Here is a 16,955-nt window from a genome sequence, read left to right on the forward strand (position 1 = left end):
CTTGCTGAGTCAGTGACCGAGTTTTTCAGGGCCAACATCCAAACAAGGCGGGGAGTTTAAGCAGAAGCCAGGAGCCTGACAAGACAGCGGAGGTGGTGATGGGGTCTGGAGAACACGGCTTGGAGTTTTTACCCGCGAACTTTTTTTAAATTGTTGTTTCATTTTTAAGATTTTTTTTTTTTGGATGTGGACCATTTTAACGTCTTTATTGAATTTGTTTTTTGGTTTTTTTTTTTTTTTTTTTTGCAGAGAGGCCTGTGGGAACTTAGTTCCCTGACCAGGGATCTAACCCTCATCCCCCTGCACGGGAAGGTGAAGTCTTTACAATTCGATCACCAGGGAAGTCCCTACCCACCATCTTGTAAAAATAATTTTTAAATTTGCTTTTTATTAAAAAAAAAAATTCTACGTTTATTGCTTCCAAACCCATCTCCCTCCACCCTCCTGCATCCACGCTCGGGCGTGTAACCCCACGGACTGCAGCCCGCCAGGCTCCTCCGTGCATGGACTTTTCCAGGCAAGAATACTGGAGTGGGCTTGCCATTTCCTTCTCCGATTTATTTTTCATTGGACGATAACTAGTTTACGATGTTGTGTTCATTTCTGCCACATATCAACGTGAATCAGTCACAGGTATACACGTGTCCCCTCCCTCTTGAACCTCCCTCCCACCTCCCCCCCCATCCCACCCCTCGAGGTCATCCCAGAGCACCAGGCTTGAGTTCCCAGCACCATACGGCCACTTCCCCCTGGGTACCTATTTTGCACATGGTAGTGCACGAGTTTCAGCGCAAGTCTCTCCATCTGTCCGACCTACTCCGTTCCGGAGACCACAGTCTGTTCTCCACGTCTGTGTCTCCTTTCCTCCTCTGCAAATAGGTTCCTCAGTACCACCTTTTAGGTTCTGTATATGTGCGCTGATATCTGCTTTTTCTCTTTCTGACTCACTTCACTCTGTATAACAGGCTCTAGGTTCATCTACCTCATCTCAATTGACTCAAACGTGTTCCTTTTCATGGCTGAGTAGTATTCCACTGTGTATGTGTACCACAATTTGTTTACCCATCCCTCTGTCGATGGGCATCTAGGTTGCTTCTATGTTCTAGCTACTGTGACTTCCCTGGTGGCTCAGACGCTAAAGCATCTGCCTACAATGCGGGAGAGCCAGGTTTGATCCCTGGGTGGGGAAGATCCCTTGGAGAAGGAAATAGCAACCCACCCCAGTACTCTTGCCTGGAAAATTCCGTGGGCACAGGAGCCTGGTAGGCTACAGTCCATGGGGTGGCAAAGAGTAGGACACGACTGAGTGACTTAAAAAAAGGAAAAGAAAGGGGAAAAAAAGAGGGGGGGGGGAATACAGACAGTTTCATTCAACCTTTTAAGGGATACCTGACAGATATTGTTTACCCTTTAAATACAAATAGACGGACACATTTTTTTCTCTCTCTTGTTTTATCTCTGAAAGCTTTTACACTTCTCTGAGTTCTGATAGCATCAGTTGTTACGTTTACAATCTCATTATAAATGAATGTGGGGCAATATCTCAGTTGGCAAATAGGAATGTCCCTGCAAACACCAATTCACAGGAATAATCGCTCGGGTATCCTCACGTGGTTAGTGAACACACAGAGTGCCGCTGGCAAATAACCATGATACAGAGGAATCTTTCAAGAAAGCAGCCTCAGCATTTTTAGTGACATCATCGTAGATGACAATCATTTCGATCAGTCCCTCTAATTCAATGTGCAAGGGACAGCAGAAAGGAAAAAACTGAGGTAGACTGGAAATACGTTGACCCTCAGATAAGAAGAAAAGCAAGCAAGAAGTGGACATCTTAATTCATTCTGATCATTTGTTTGTAAGAGAAACATGAAGCCTCAGGCTGAATGGGGTTTACACGCATTTCTTAGCCTCTATCGCTGGGAGAAAAATCACATCTTTGGTTGGTTCATAATAAGTAGGTTGCGTGTGGCATTCACTGCAAAGGATAGATTGTCCCAAATGCTGATTTTCTGTAACTGATAGACAAGCACGGAATAAAGTGGTTGAACTGCAAATGTGTTCCCTGTTTAACCCAGCTCCTTTATAAAGACAGACAACATAGCCAAACCCTGGAATAACAAACAGCACACCCAAAAACCCAACCGTTGCAGCCACAAAGAACCCGAGATGCAACTATCCTGAGGACGCATTGATCAATGTGCAAGCCTCTCAGTGAGGAAACATGGTTCACTGCCGTTTTTCAGGACACAGATTCAAGTGGTTCATGACAGACTTATTCATATTTTTAAGAAAGAACACAAAGGTGCAAAGTGAAAAAAAAAAAAAGGAAGAAAATAGTGGACCTGCTATTCATTCTGCCTCCAAATTGTTTTGGAAAAAGCAGGCAGTTGCTTTTCCAAAGCAAGCTGAGAATGACATCAGTCTTTCACAGAATGCGTTTCAGGGCACATGCGTCTTATTTATATTCCTTGTATTGAACTAAGAAGCAATGGTTCTGATCTTATGGTTGGCAAGGCTAATTGCTTACATTTCTCTCTTGAGACAAGCTAGAGCACAAAATGCACCTCTCTGCTCACTTCCTCTTAAGAGTTCTTCCTCCTGAACTCTCCATTACGTTTTTTTTTTTCTGTTTTAACTTTTAAAAATTATTTATTTGTCCATGCCAAGAGACATGTGGACTGTTAGTTCCCAGACCAGGGATTGAACTCACTCCCCTTGCCTTGGAAGCACGGAATCTCAACCACTAAACCGCCAGGACGTCCCACCACTATTCTTTCTACCAAACTCGTGTTTAGGGCTTCCATCCAGAAAGAAAGACAAAAAGACGATCTAGCAATTGATTCCCACTCCCACGAGACCTCCTTGTTTCAGAGCAAACAAACAAATGACTACTTATCAGATAAACCGCTGTGGGTGGGTTTGCAGGTTTCTCCAAAAGGTAACAGTCTTTTCTTTGCAAGGTAAGCTTTCATTACTCCCACTCCAGATGGTTCAGAAATCTCTGTCTCATCCTTCAGCCACCTGATGCCAAGAGCCGACTCACTGAAAAAGACCCTGATGCTGGGAAAGACTGAGGGCAAAAGGAGGGGGCGGCAGAGGACGAGACGGTTAGATAGCATCACCGACTCGGCGGGCAAGAACTCGGCGGGCAAGAGCTTGAGCAAACTCCGGGAGACATTAGAAGTCAGAGGAGCCTGGTGTGCTGCCGTCCACGGGGTCACAAAGAGTCAGAGAGAACTTAGCAACTGAACAACAACAAAAAGCCCTTCGAATAATTTAATCAAGTCGTGGCCTGTAAGCTATCTCACTATCCTATAAAAGGAACAAAACAGGAACCTGTAGACGCCGCCCTTTGAAGCTCTGAGCTCAAGTCCCTATTGCCAGGAGGCGTTTTCTGTCTTCATTTATCTGAATCGCTTGGCAGTTGAGAAGCCAGGTGGGGGGGGGGGGCGGCAATGAATGCAACTTACCAAGCTATTCACGGTGAAACAGACAAGGTGCTCGGACTTGATCTCAGGACCTCACACAGCTTCTCCAACTGACCACACGGGACGACACCCTAGGCCCCCTGCCTGCCTGGCTTCTGAAGAGTCACTGCACGGCCCCGGGGAAGTTATAGGGAACCATCACCTGGCTGTAAAGTCATCCCTGGACAACCGGTGAATCTCTCATAAAAAAGTTATCTAGGCCCCACGCCTGCATTTCTCCACATGTCTGTCGCTGACTGCCGAGTGCCTCATGCATAAATCAGAAAGGGAGCTGGGCTTGCTGACCTCAGTCGTCACACCACGGGGGAGGAAGGAATCAAAGGGACATGACGGTCATCTCGGAGGACGTATATGCAGAGCATTTCGGAGGTGCGCTAGGGCTGGCCCACGGCCGACAGGCACACCCCAGGTGTGAGTGGAGAAGGGGCGTGCTGAAAGGCAGGGGGTGGGGGCACGTGCAGGGGCCACTGATCACCCAGGGGTCCCCAGTGGGGGGGCGGTGACAGGTGAGGTCTGCCACACAGCATGCTCCGTGCACAGTGAGCAGGAAACCATTCCCGCCTCCCTGCCCATCGCCCCCACATGCTGCACACGGAGCCCCGAGGAATGCATTCCTCACCACCACCCTGGGCGAGGGCGCTCAGCCAGGTCACCCACCCTGCCACCCCCCCACCCCCGTCTCGTGGGCGGGGTGCAAAACAGCAGAGAGGAAGTGAGCCCGGGATGCCCCTGCCCACACGTCTGGGGAACATCTCTACCCATCAAAAGATAACTCGCCCCTGTGTCTCTCTGGGGGCTTCACTGGTGGCTCAGGGGGAAAAGAACCTGCCTGCCAGTGCAGGAGATACAGGAGACTCAGGTTCGAGCCCTGGGTTGGGAAGATCCCCTTTGAGGAGGGAATGGCAACCCACTCCAGTATTCTTGCCTGGAGAATCCCATGGAGAGTCCACGGACAGAGGAGCCTGGCGGGCTGCAGCCTATGGGGGTCGCAAAGAGTCAGACACGACTGAAGCGACTTGGCACCCATGTCTCTTTTCTTTATTTATTTGGCCGTGCCAGGTCTTCCTTGCGACACACAGAAGCATCTACCTTAGTCACTGCCATGCGGGAGGGATGTAGCTCCCTGACCAGGAACTGAACCCAGGCCTCCCGCATTGGGAGCGTGGAGTCTTAGCCACTGGACCAGCAGGGAAGTTCACACCCTGTCTCTTTGACCAAGTCCCCTCCTGTCATCATTTTCTTTTGTTTAGGTTTTTTTTTTTTTTTTAAAAAAAGAGAGACTAACTCCGTCTTTGTTTTCATGATTTCCCATCTATAAATAAAACATTAGTTTTAATTGTTTTGTGTGCCCCGGGCATCTGGCAGGTTTTCCTATAATTAATACATAATGCAGCGGCTGCGGACAGATTTCCCGTTCTTTTTGGAAACCCTAAGGTGAAACCTGCAAAAAAAGAGTTGAGCCTGAGTAAGCATGGCAACCCACTCCAGTACTCTTGCCTGGAAAATCTCATGGACCAAGAGGCCTGGTAGGCTACAGTCCACAGGGTCGCAAAGAGTCGGACACGACTGAGCAACTTACAAAAAGAAGAGAAGCATGACCCGAGGGGAGTTTCTCCAGTGGCTCAGTGGGCAAGAATCCGCCTGCAATGCAGGAGATGTGGGTCCCATCTGTGGGTGGGGAAGATCCCCTGTGAGGAGGGAATGGCAACCCACTCCAGTATTTCTTGCCTGGAGAATCCCATGGACAGAGGAGCCTGGCGGGCTACTGTCCACGGAGTCACAGAGTCAGACAGGACTGGACCGACTTAGCACGCACGCACGCATGACCCAGACATCATCCAAAGGTGACATCTAGTCTTGGGGTTGGTGGGGGGATGTCTCTACAAAACTTACTCGTCGGAGAGACGGTTCAAAGCATGGCTTGGAGGTCACGATTCCAGCACACCCTGGGATGTTTGTGGTCGCAGACTGCTGTAAAGGGTCAGACCACAATGGCTTTAGATGCTAAAACTCCTGGCTCAATCCCGGCGTAAGTCAGTTAGCCGTCCACTAAGGTGTGGTCTTAGTGGTCCCGGGTCCTGGAGAGAATGAGGAAGGAGCCTCTGCTGTCCTTATGGATCATTCCCTACCCTTCTAGCTGCTCTTGAGTCTCTCCCAGCAAGGAATATGAAGGGACTGGCAAGGTCAAAGGGCAGACCACACCCCTACGACCCCATACTGCCCAGAGATGGCTCCGGGCCTCTGCAAGCTGACCCGCCCTCAGAAGCACCTTGGGACAAGTTCTTGGGACCTGTCCCAGCAGATCTCCTCCCCAGGGGCAACTCCAGAGCCTGAGAGGTGGTTCCCTCTCAGCTGGAGTCTCTCCCACCCCCAGGAGCAGAAATCCCAATGGCTGCAAGATCTTGGCTCTGCCCGTCACCATAAGTCACCGGGGTCAGCATTTCCAAGCACCCGGGCCAATCCAGCTTTTACCAGCATAGCACCCTGCCTGGTCCCTCAGACAGGGATCAGCTCCTTGGGGCCCCAGATCTTCAGCCTGAGGTCTCACCCTCTCTAAGGGGCCTCTCTGAGTCCTCACAGGGCAGGGGTGAAGCAAGAAGACTCACCTCCACTCTCATACACACACTGGGAGAGTCAGTTCAGTTCAGACACTCGGTCGTGTCCAACTCTTTGCGACCCCATAGACTGCAGGATGCCAGGCCTCCCTGTCCATCACCAACTCCCGGAGCTTTCTCAAATATTATGTTCATTGAGTAGGTCATGCCATTCAACCATCTCATCCTCTGTCATCCCATTCTCCTCCTGCCTTCAATCTTTCTCAGCACCAGGGTCTTTTCCAGTGAGTCAGTTCTTCACATCTGGTGACCAAAATATTGGAGTTTCAGCTTCAACATCAGTCCTTCCAATGAACACCCAGGACTGATGTCCTTTAGGATGGACTGGTTGCATCTCCTTGCAGTCCAAGGGACTCTCAAGAGTCGACTCCAACACCACAGCTCAAAAGCATCAATTCTTTGGCGCTCAGCTTTCTTTATAGTCCAACTCTCACATCCAGACATGACTACTGGAAAAACACTCTGGGAGAGCCAGGATTCTAATCCCAGAGAAAGCTGTTGTCTTCCTTTTTTTAAAAAAAAAAATCATTATTTTCAGTGGAGGCTAACTACTTTACAACATTGTGGTGGTTTTTGCTGTACGTTGACATCAATCAGCCATGGGTGTGCGACCCAGCAATCCCACTTCTGGGCGTACACAGCGAGGAGAGCAGAAATGAAAGAGACAGTGTTCATCGCAGCCATGTTCACAATAGCCAGGTTGTTCTTTTCTGTTCCTGCTGCCAGAACTCAGAGCCCATGGTGGTTTCTGCTGCCTGCATTAACTATTCCTCCAGGACTTTTTTTTTTTTTTGCCCCTGAGCCAGCCCTTACTACCCTGCTATCATAAACATTCCCCCCCCACCCCCACCCCAAGGATTTATCTTATTGAATGGAAGGCAGATGTAAAGTCAGGCCCCAGGCTAACCATGTGACCAGCCCGGAGCAGTGGTTGGCTCTTGTCCTGCATTCAAGGTGAGGTTCCTCACCAGATAAAGAACCAGGGTGCAGTGCATGAAACGTAAATGGAGGCTCCTTCGGGGCCAGTTTTGGGGGGAGTGGGGCTTCCCTGGTGGCTCAGACAATAAAGAATCTGCCTGCTAATGGAGGAGAACTGGGTACAATCCCGGGTTCGGAAGATCCCCTGGAGGAAGAAATGGCAACCCACTCCAGGATTGTTGCCTGGAGAATTCCCATGGACAGAGGAGCCTGGTGGGCTACGGTCCGTGGGATCCCAGAGAGTCAGACACGACTGAGCAACTGACCCTTGGGCCAGTTTTAGAGACTCAAGTGAAAAGACTGTACCTGAGCTATGTAAGCCACTGGGCTCCGAGATCAGGAAGAATAGAGGCTTTGTGTTACTTACCCTTGCAGGGAATTTCCTGGTGGTCCAGGAGTCCACTCCGTGTCCCAAAGGCAAGGGATGCTTAGTTGGGGAACTAAGATCCCACAGGCCAGGCACCCTTCAACCGGCCGCCCCTGCAACCGCCCATCCCCCCGCCCAACTCCCCGCCCGCCGACCCCTGCAGAACAGAAACCTTGTAGAGGCCTAGAAATGGAATTGTTCGAGGTGGAACCTCGGGGATGTTCAACACCTGTCTCATCACACTGATCACCAAGGGAACCCTCAAGCTAAAACCGGACAGGCCTTCCCGCTTGGGACTCTGCAGAAGACTCCAGTGGACACACAGCTGGTGGAGAATCCCAGCAGAGGGCAGTCAGTCCAAGACTGACAAGTGGAGACTCATTCTCCAAGACCGATCTGAGGCTTGGCCCTGAGGGTGCTGAGTGGGGGGACTGCCATCTCAGGGCAAATCAGGTGGCTGGGACCAGGGCAACCAGATACTCATGGGAGGCTCCCCCCTTGAGCCGGACGGGGGCCTGGAATCTCAGGATCCACTGGGCGGCTGCCTCATGATTCTCTGCAATCAGCTTCTATTCTCTCTGTACACATGGGACCAAGTGGGCACATTCCGAGGGTACAGGTTCTGCTGTGAATTTCAGCATCGGCTCAGCTACTCTCCGGCAAGCCACCGCCACCTCCAAAAGCCCAGGAATGCTCACTAGTACATACAGAGGGATAAACAACAAGGTCCTGCGATAAAAGAGAATGGCAAAGAATACACGCGTCTGACTGAGTCACCTTGCTGTACCGCAGAGATTAACACAACACTGCGAATCAAGGATACTTCATTGACGTGTATAAAAGCAAAGTCCAGAAACCTGAACGAGCATATACACAGAAGGGATAAACAACAAGCTCCTACTACAGTAGGACCTCTACAGAGCACGGGGAGCTCTATTCAATACCCTGTGATAAAAGAGAAGGAAAATTACAGGGCCGCAATAGAGAAAAGAAGACCCTGATGCTGGGAAAGACTGAAGGTGGGAGGAGAAGGGACAACAGAGGATGAGATGGTTGGATGGCGCCCCCGACTCGATGGACATGAGTTTTGAGCAAGCTCCGGGAGTTGGTGATGGACAGGGAGGCCTGGCGTGCTGCAGTCCATGGGGTCACAAAGACTCGGACACGACTGAGCGACTGAACTGAGTTGAATGGAGAAGCAGATATAGACAACAGACTTGTGGGCACGGGGAGAAGGGAGGAGAGGGTGAGATGTATGGAGAGAGTACCAGGGAAACTTACATTACCATGTGTAAAACAGACAGCCGACAGGAATTTGCTGAATGTCTCAGGAAACTCAGACAGGGGCTCTGTATCAACCTGGGGGTGAGGAGGGAGATGGGAGGCAGGTTCAAAAGGGAGGGGACATACGTATACCTATGGCTGATTCATGTTGAGGTTTGACAGAAAACAGCAAAATTCTGTAAAGCAATTATCCTTCAATTAAAAAATAAAAAAAAAAGAGAGAATGGAAAAGTGTATATATATATATATATACATATATATATTTATCTGAGTCACTTTGTACAACAGAGATTAACATCACACTGTAAATCAAGTAAACTTCAGTAAAAGGAAAGCCCAGAAATGCGAACTATTATATACAGGAGGAATAAACAACAAGATGCTACTGTATAGACCAGGGCACGCTATTTGATATCCTGTGATAAGGCATAGTGGAAAAAGAATGCGAAAAAGAATATATACATATAACTGCATCACTTCGTTGTACAGCAGAAATTAACACAACACTGGAAATCAGCTCTACTTCATTAAAAAAAATATATATTAAAAAAAATAAAGCCCAGAAATGCTAACGATTATACACAGGTTGAGTACACAAGATCCCATTGTATACACAGGGAAATGTATTTGATATCTTGTGATAAATCATAACGGAAAAGAATATTAAAAAACAAACAAACAAACAATGAATCGCCGCCTTGGTGGCTCAGACAATACAGAATCCACCTGCAATGCAGGAGACGGGGGTTCGATCCCTGGGTCGGGAAGATCCCCTGGAGAAGGAAGTGGCAACCCACGCCAATATTCTTGTCTGGAGAATGCCACAGACAGAGGAGTCTGTGTCCATGGGGTCTCAAAGAGTCAGACACGACTAACACTTTCACATTTTTTTAATACATATTTGTAACTGAATTGCTGTGCCGTACGGCAGAAATTGACACCACCCTGTAAATCGACTCTAGCACGTAAAAAATATGAAAATAAAAATGAAGCCCAGAAATGCTAAAATATGACAACCGCTGTTACATCTCTAAGTCATGTCCAACTCTTTGCAGCCCCATGGACCGTAGCCTGCAGGCTCCTCTGTCCAAGGCATTCTATAGGCAAGAATACTGGAATGGGTTGCCATTTCCTTCTCCAGGGGATCTTCCTGACCCAGGGATTGAACCCGGGTTTCCTGTATTGCAAGCAGTTTCTTTACCAACTGAGCTACATGTTGAGACCCTTCATGGAGGCTAAAGGGAGGTTGTCGGGCAGCAAAGAGCAGAACACACGTGGACCCCACTCACTGACTCAGTCCTCTGGGGCTACACGTAGCATGAACTGGAGCTGAACGACAGAGGCAGATGTGAAAAATCTGAGTCATTTCAAGGCTGCTGTTTTCAGTTATTTATGGTTTTTAATTATCAAGCACGACCCATTTCTTCACGAGCTGGGCTTATCACAGTCTTGTCTTTGATATACTGCTTTCGGGGACTTGAAGGTATTATGGCTTTATTGTCAAACCCCAAATCGAGTCCCAGTAAATTACCTTCCTTTACGTGGCATTCCAGTGACTCCAAGAGGTGAGGAGGTCACCGGGATTGATCGCCACGGAGGTTCTTTCAGGGGAGACGGGGCTGGAATAGATGCATTTCTCAACGTTCTTCTTTATCCATGCATATACTGGCTGGCTGCCCACAAACATATTTGATTGAAATGTGTCCGCCAAGCAACAAAATACACGTAGTGTAACTGTTTGATCCATCCCGTCCACTGAACCTATTACACAACTCTGAAGCTTGAACGATTCTCTTCACCCTTTGTGTTACATACACACCAGATTATACAGAAGGAATTTTCATCTCCATTTCTTGTCCTTTTCTTTTTCCGGCTGTGCTGGGTCTTGCTACTCCGGCTTTTCTCTGGTTGTGTTGAGCGGGGTCTGCTCTCTAGTTGCGGGGTGTGGGCTGCTCACTGAGGTGGCTTCCCTGTTGTAAAGCACAGACTCTAGTGTTCACGGGTTTCAGAAGTTGTGGCTCCCGGGGTCTAGAACACGGGCTTAGTGGCGCATGGGCTGAGTTACCTACCCAGGGGCACGTGGGATCTTCCCGAACCAGGGCTGGAACGCATGTCGCTTGCGTTGGCCAGTGGATTCTTTACCACGGAGCCACCGGGGAAGCCCACAGCCTAAGTTCCTTAAGGCAACACACACGTCTATTTATCAATAATATGATGTTTGCACATATGCACATTCAGTATGCATATGTGACATGCCTGACCTTTCCTCTTGCTTTAATTATACTCACATCCATGCATAACTATTCATTGGAAGGACTGATGCTGACGCTGAAGCTCCAATACTTTGGCCACCTGATATGAAGAACTGACTCACTGGAAGAGACCCTGATGCTGGGAAAGACCGAAGGCAGGAGGAGAAGGGGACGACAGAGGATGAGATGGTTGCATGGCATCACCGACTCAATGGACATGAGTTTCAGTAAACTCTGGGAGTTGGTGATGGACAGGGAGGCCTGGCGTGCATGGGGTTGCAAAGAGTCAGACATGACTGAGCGACTGAACCGAACTGATAACACAGAAGAATGTATGTCTTTGTAAGTTTAAATTTTATGTAAACACAGTGCCTCAAGTTGCTTAAAGTCACACACACACAACTGGATTCCTTACATATATCACATAAATGTGTGTGCATGTCTATATATACACACACATCCCATTTTCATGATTCTTAAACTCTTTACTCTTTCAGCTACTTCAGGTTCTCGGTCTGTGCAATTTACTATGCAAATTTATGCTTCCTTTAATGCTCTGCGTACCACAGTGACTTGCCGGGATGCTAGGTTCATTCTCAGTGATTGCTTTAGGACAATCTGGTCAAGAGAGCTGGAAGGTCCCAGTGGACCCCAAGCATACCAGTCGTCTGGCACTTCTAAAAGCATGTTCTTGGTGCAGTGTGGGGGAGGCAACAGAGATCCAACTCAACGGAAAGTTAACAGAGGTTACTTTCTTGTTAAAGGGAGTGTGTGATGTGTTTGGGAAATGCTAGGCTTAGAGGAAAAAAAAAAAAAATGAGAGAAGTGTATCCTGGACCTGAATCGTTCTGAATGGACAAGAGGCTTGTGGATTTCGGAGGGACCGTGCAAGCTGCACTACTTTTTCCAGGTTTGTGTTATCTTAGGGAAGGAGAGGAGGCGACCAGCAGCCTGCTTTCCACCACTGTCTCTCTGCTGTCTGCTTCACTGTGGTTTGCTTGGTTAGGCTAAACAGGACAAACCCTGCCTCTCTGGGCAAGGCTGGGCTAAGAGTTGCTTAGTCGGACACTGTGCTGCAGCTATTATGAGTTAACATTCAAATGGCAGATGGAAAAAAAAACAAACATTTCTTCATTTGGCTTAGTTTTAGAACTTTCGTTTTCCGTTTTTTCATATAGTAGTGTTTTTGGTTTTTTTGCTGGTGGTCTCCAGGATAGATAGATAAATAGGTCTCCATGGATGTACGGATGTACGGATAGATGGCTGGATGGATGGCTGGATGGATAAACGGATGGATGGATGGATGAGGGATGGAAGCATGAATGGATGGATGGATGGATAGATGGATGAGGGATGGAAGCATGAATGAATGGATGGATGGACATATGGATGGATGGATAGATGGATGGATGGATAGATGGATAGATGGATGGATGGATAGAGATATGGATGGATGAATGGATAGATAGATGTATGTATGTATGTATGGATGGATGGATAGATGGATGGTTGGATGGATGGACGGACATATGGATGGATGGATAGATGGATATATGGATGGAGAATAGATGGATGGAGGATAGATAAGACGTATGGACATATGGATGGATGGATTAGAGAGATGGATGGATGGATGGATGATAGATGTATGAATGGATGGATGGATGGATGGACAGATGGATGTATGGATGGATGGATAGATAGATGGATGGATGGATGATAGATGTATGAATGAATGGATGGATGGATAGATGGATGGACGTATGCATAGATGGATAGAGAGATGGATGGATAGATGGATGATAGATGTATGAATGGATGGATGGATGGATCTATAGACACATGTATGCATGGATGGATAGGTAGATGGATGGACGTATGGATGGATAGATAGAAGGATGGACATACGCATGGATGGATAGAGAGATGGATGGACGTATAGATGGATGGATAGGTAGATGGATGGATAGGTAGATGGATGGATAGAGAGATGGATGGACATATAGATGGATGGATAGGTAGATGGATGGATAGGTAGATGGATGGAGAGAGAGATGGATGGACGTATAGATGGATGGATAGGTAGATGGATGGATAGGTAGATGGATGGACGTATGGATGGATGGATGGATGGATGGTTAGATGGATGGATGGATGATAGATGTATGAATGTATGGATGGATGGGTGGATAGATAGATGTATGGATGGATGGATAGGTAGATGGATGGACGTATGCATGGATGGATAGAGAGATGGATGGATGGATGGATGGATGATAGATATGATAGAGGGATAGACAGATAGATAGGTAGATAGATATGATAGAATTGACAGATGGATAGATACACAGACAGGCATAGATGGATGGATGGATAGATAGATCGATGGATGTGGAGAAAGAGATGGACAGGACAGATAGATGGGATTGATGGATGGATAGATGGATGGACGTATGGGTGGGTGGATGGATGGATGGATGATGGACATATGGATGGATGGATAGATGTATGGACATATAGATGGATGGATTAGAGGGATGGATGGATGGATGATAGATGTAATAGAGGGATAGACAGATGAATAGATAGGTAGATAGATAGATGTGATAGAGGGGTAGATGGATGGATAGAGAGATGGAGAGATGGATACACACATAGACAGAATCATGAATGCATTTTATTTCCTCATCAGTCATCTATGAGGGATGTGGTTTTGATGATCCACAGCAGAAGAAACCTCAAAAACACAGACAATATAAAAATAGATAGTTCTGCCTGTTGGTTCCTTGAGAAGAAGCAAGACACCACTCTCCCTGGACTCAGCTGATTTCCTGTTTTCTTCATAAAGTCATCGCAAGCCAAGATTCTCATACAGCTGCTCACCACACGCACCATGGGGTTTGACCCCACGGGACAAAGACCCCAAGACCCCCTGGGAAACCGGGGTGAAATGCAGATACTGGTTCAGGTGGGCTGGGTGGGGCCTCGGGGGGGGTCTGCATTTTTGGCAAGGTCCCAGATGGTGCTGATGCTGCTGGTCTGTGGACACTTCACTGCAAGGAGTAAACCGAGCCCGCTCTGGCAGGCAGGTCATCTGAGTGGTAGTCTGACAGCAAAGAAGGTCAGGACAAATGACCTTCCTGCAAAAATACCTACTGCACCCAGGAGGAAAATACCACAAGCAGAACATGCAGCCATCCACACCAAGCGTCCCTCCCAGAGCTCCCTGGGCTGGGGACAAACAGGTAGCTGGAGGGGAGCAGTGGATGGTCCCTACTGCCACGCTAGCTCTGTACGGAAGCCAGAGCTTGCTTCTTTTTTCTTTGTAGTAAAGGACTGTATTTACTAACATAGCATATTTAGTTGAGTGGGGTCTTCCAAGAAGGCTCAGTGGTCAAGAATCCACCTGCCAGTGCCAGAAATGCAAGAGATGTGGGTTCAATCCCTGGGTCGGGAAGATCCCCTGGAGGAGGAAATGGCAACCCAATTCCAGTATTCTTGCCGGGAGAATCCCACAGACAGAGGAGGCTGGTGGGGCTACAGTCCACAGGGTCACCTAGAGTCGGACACGACTGAGCATGCACGCACGTTAGTTGAGCACCTACTATCCACCAGGCCTCAGTAGGATGTGCTGGCCGAGTTGAGCACCTACTATCCACCAGGCCTCAGTAGGATGTGCTGGCCGAGTTGAGCACCTACTATCCACCAGGCCTCACTAGGATGTGCTGGCAGAGGGGGTCTTTCTCCTGAGCTTGCTGATGGTAGGTACGGGGCTCAGACACAGCCATAGCAAACTGCCCATGTAGACAAGGGAGAATCACAGCTCTGAAGTGTTAAGGTAGAGCTCAGAGATCACATGAAGTATGTAAATAAGGAGATCTCGCCTTCAGGTAGACAAGAAAGGCATTCTTTTTTCTTAAAAAATTTCTATTTATTTACTTGGCTGCTCTGAGTCTTAGTTGTAGCACGCAGGATCCTCACTAGGGCATGCGAACTCTTAGCTGCAGCCCGTGGGATCCAGTTCCTGACCAGGGGTGGAACTCGGGCCCGTCTACATTGCGAGCGTGGACTCTTAGCCGCTGGACCACCAGGGAAGTCCTAAAACCAGAGCTCTTAGTTTCCCCGCCTTGCCACAGGAGAATCCCCGCGTGGGCCCATCCAGACGCTGAATGTGATGTGGAAGCCCTTCTCCGCAGGTTGGAGGAAGCAGGGGGCAAGGCTTGTGAGCCCCCCATGGCTGGAGCAGAGCAGACTCTACAGGTGCCCACCCACTGGGAGCCACAGGGACCACCGGGCTCCAGTCTGCCCTGCCACCAATCTCTGCTGAGTAGTACCCACACCTCGCAGATGCGCAAAGACAACGATGGGGCAGAGGGAGGTGACGGATGGCGAGACGGACGGCTCCAACAAGCCGGCAACCGGATGGACAGACCCTAGCTCTCCAGGAGCTGCGCGACCTTGGCCAGTTCCCATCAGCTTCCTTATCTGGCGTCTCGAAGGAAAGGGTTAATTAGCAGGACACTTAACTGGGTTTTACAAGCGTGGAAGGACACGTTGTCTAAGCTGCAAAATGAGCGTGTTGTTGTCAGGAAGGTGTTGTAAAAATGACAGTGAAATGTTTCAGCTCCACGGGGAGCACATTCTTTTTTTTTTTTTTCCTCTAACGCCTCTGGAGTCCCAGACTGAGAGCTCTTTGAATCAGGTCAAGGATTCTTGGAGTCAAGGGACATGAAGAAGCTGACTGCATACACAGGGCAGAACCTCTGAGCTGCAGCTCTGCCTTCTTGTTTCAGTAGGCTCCTGGGATTCCGTGCACATATGACTCCATACATGTGTGTGCCCGTGTGTATGCATAGATAGAAATACAGATAGATGGATAGAGATAAATGGATAGATAACCATCCATCTGGATAGTCAGAATATAGATGGATGGATAGATAGATGGAGGCACAGAGGTGGATGGATAGATAGAAGCATGGACAGATAGAAGTATGGATGGACAGACAGACAGGAGGAGGAGACCCGACTTCAATCCCTGGGCCAGGAAGGTCCCCTGGAGGAGGAAATGGCAGCCCACTCCAGTCTTCTGGCCTGGAGAATCCCCTGCACAGAGGAGCCTGCCGGGCTACCGTCCACGGGGTCGCAAAGAGTCAGACATGACTGAGCAACTGACACACACACAGACGGCTGGATGGACAGACAAACGGATTAACAGAAGAAAGATGGATGAAGGATGGACGGAGAGATAGGATGACTGGATGAACAGATGAATGCATGGATGGATACATCGACAGAAGATGGATGGATCGATACATGGACGGGTACATTGAAGGATGGATACACAGACGTATGGGTGGGTACATAGGATGGATGCATGGCTAGATAAATGGGTAGACAGAAGATGGATGGATGGATGCACAGATAGAAGGACAGGTGGACAGAGAGAAGGATGGATGGATGGATAGATGGGTGGACAGACAGAAGTGTGAATGGATGGATGGATGGATGGATGGGTAGATAGTGGCTGGATCTATAGGACTGATGGATGGATGGATTGATAAGCAGACATACAGGAGGTGTTTGCTACTGGCATTTAGTGGGTAGAGACAAGGAAGGCTGCTACATATCCTACAACGCCCAGAAACAATCCTCCTGCAGCTAAAAATTATCCTAATATTTTGCCAGGGTGGCCATAACAAAGTACCATAGGCTGGACAGCTTTTAAGTAACAGACTTGAGTGTGTTCTCGCCCCCTCCTGGAGGCTGGAAGTTCAAGATCCAGGCGCACGCAGGCCAGGTTCCTCCCGAGGCCTCTCTCCTGGGCATGTCAGTGGCCATCTGCTCCCTGTGCCCCCACGTGGCTGTCCCCCCACTCCCGTGTGTATCTGTGTGCTGACCTCCTTTTCTTATAAGGACCCCGGTCCTGCGGGATCAGGGCCCATCTGAGTGACCTCCTTTTATCTTCATC

The 16,955-nt window shown here is 48.6% G+C and overlaps 1 protein-coding gene across 2 annotated transcripts in view; it reads right to left on the bottom strand.

Moving 5' to 3' along the window:
• Positions 1-16,955, bottom strand: part of STS (steroid sulfatase (microsomal), isozyme S) — a 157,548-nt gene that overhangs the window by 130,841 nt on the left and 9,752 nt on the right. Inside the window, exon 1 of one of the 2 annotated variants that reach the window (XM_018043774.1) lies at positions 3,474-3,578. The exons of the other annotated variant lie outside the window; for it this stretch is intronic. The gene's annotated coding sequence lies outside the window, so the exon portion shown is untranslated. Of the gene's footprint in view, positions 1-3,473; positions 3,579-16,955 lie in introns of those variants that run through there. 2 annotated transcript variants of the gene reach the window in all.

This window comes from Capra hircus (genome assembly GCF_001704415.2).
Source record: "Capra hircus breed San Clemente chromosome X unlocalized genomic scaffold, ASM170441v1, whole genome shotgun sequence".
NCBI classification, from domain to species: domain Eukaryota; kingdom Metazoa; phylum Chordata; class Mammalia; order Artiodactyla; family Bovidae; genus Capra; species Capra hircus.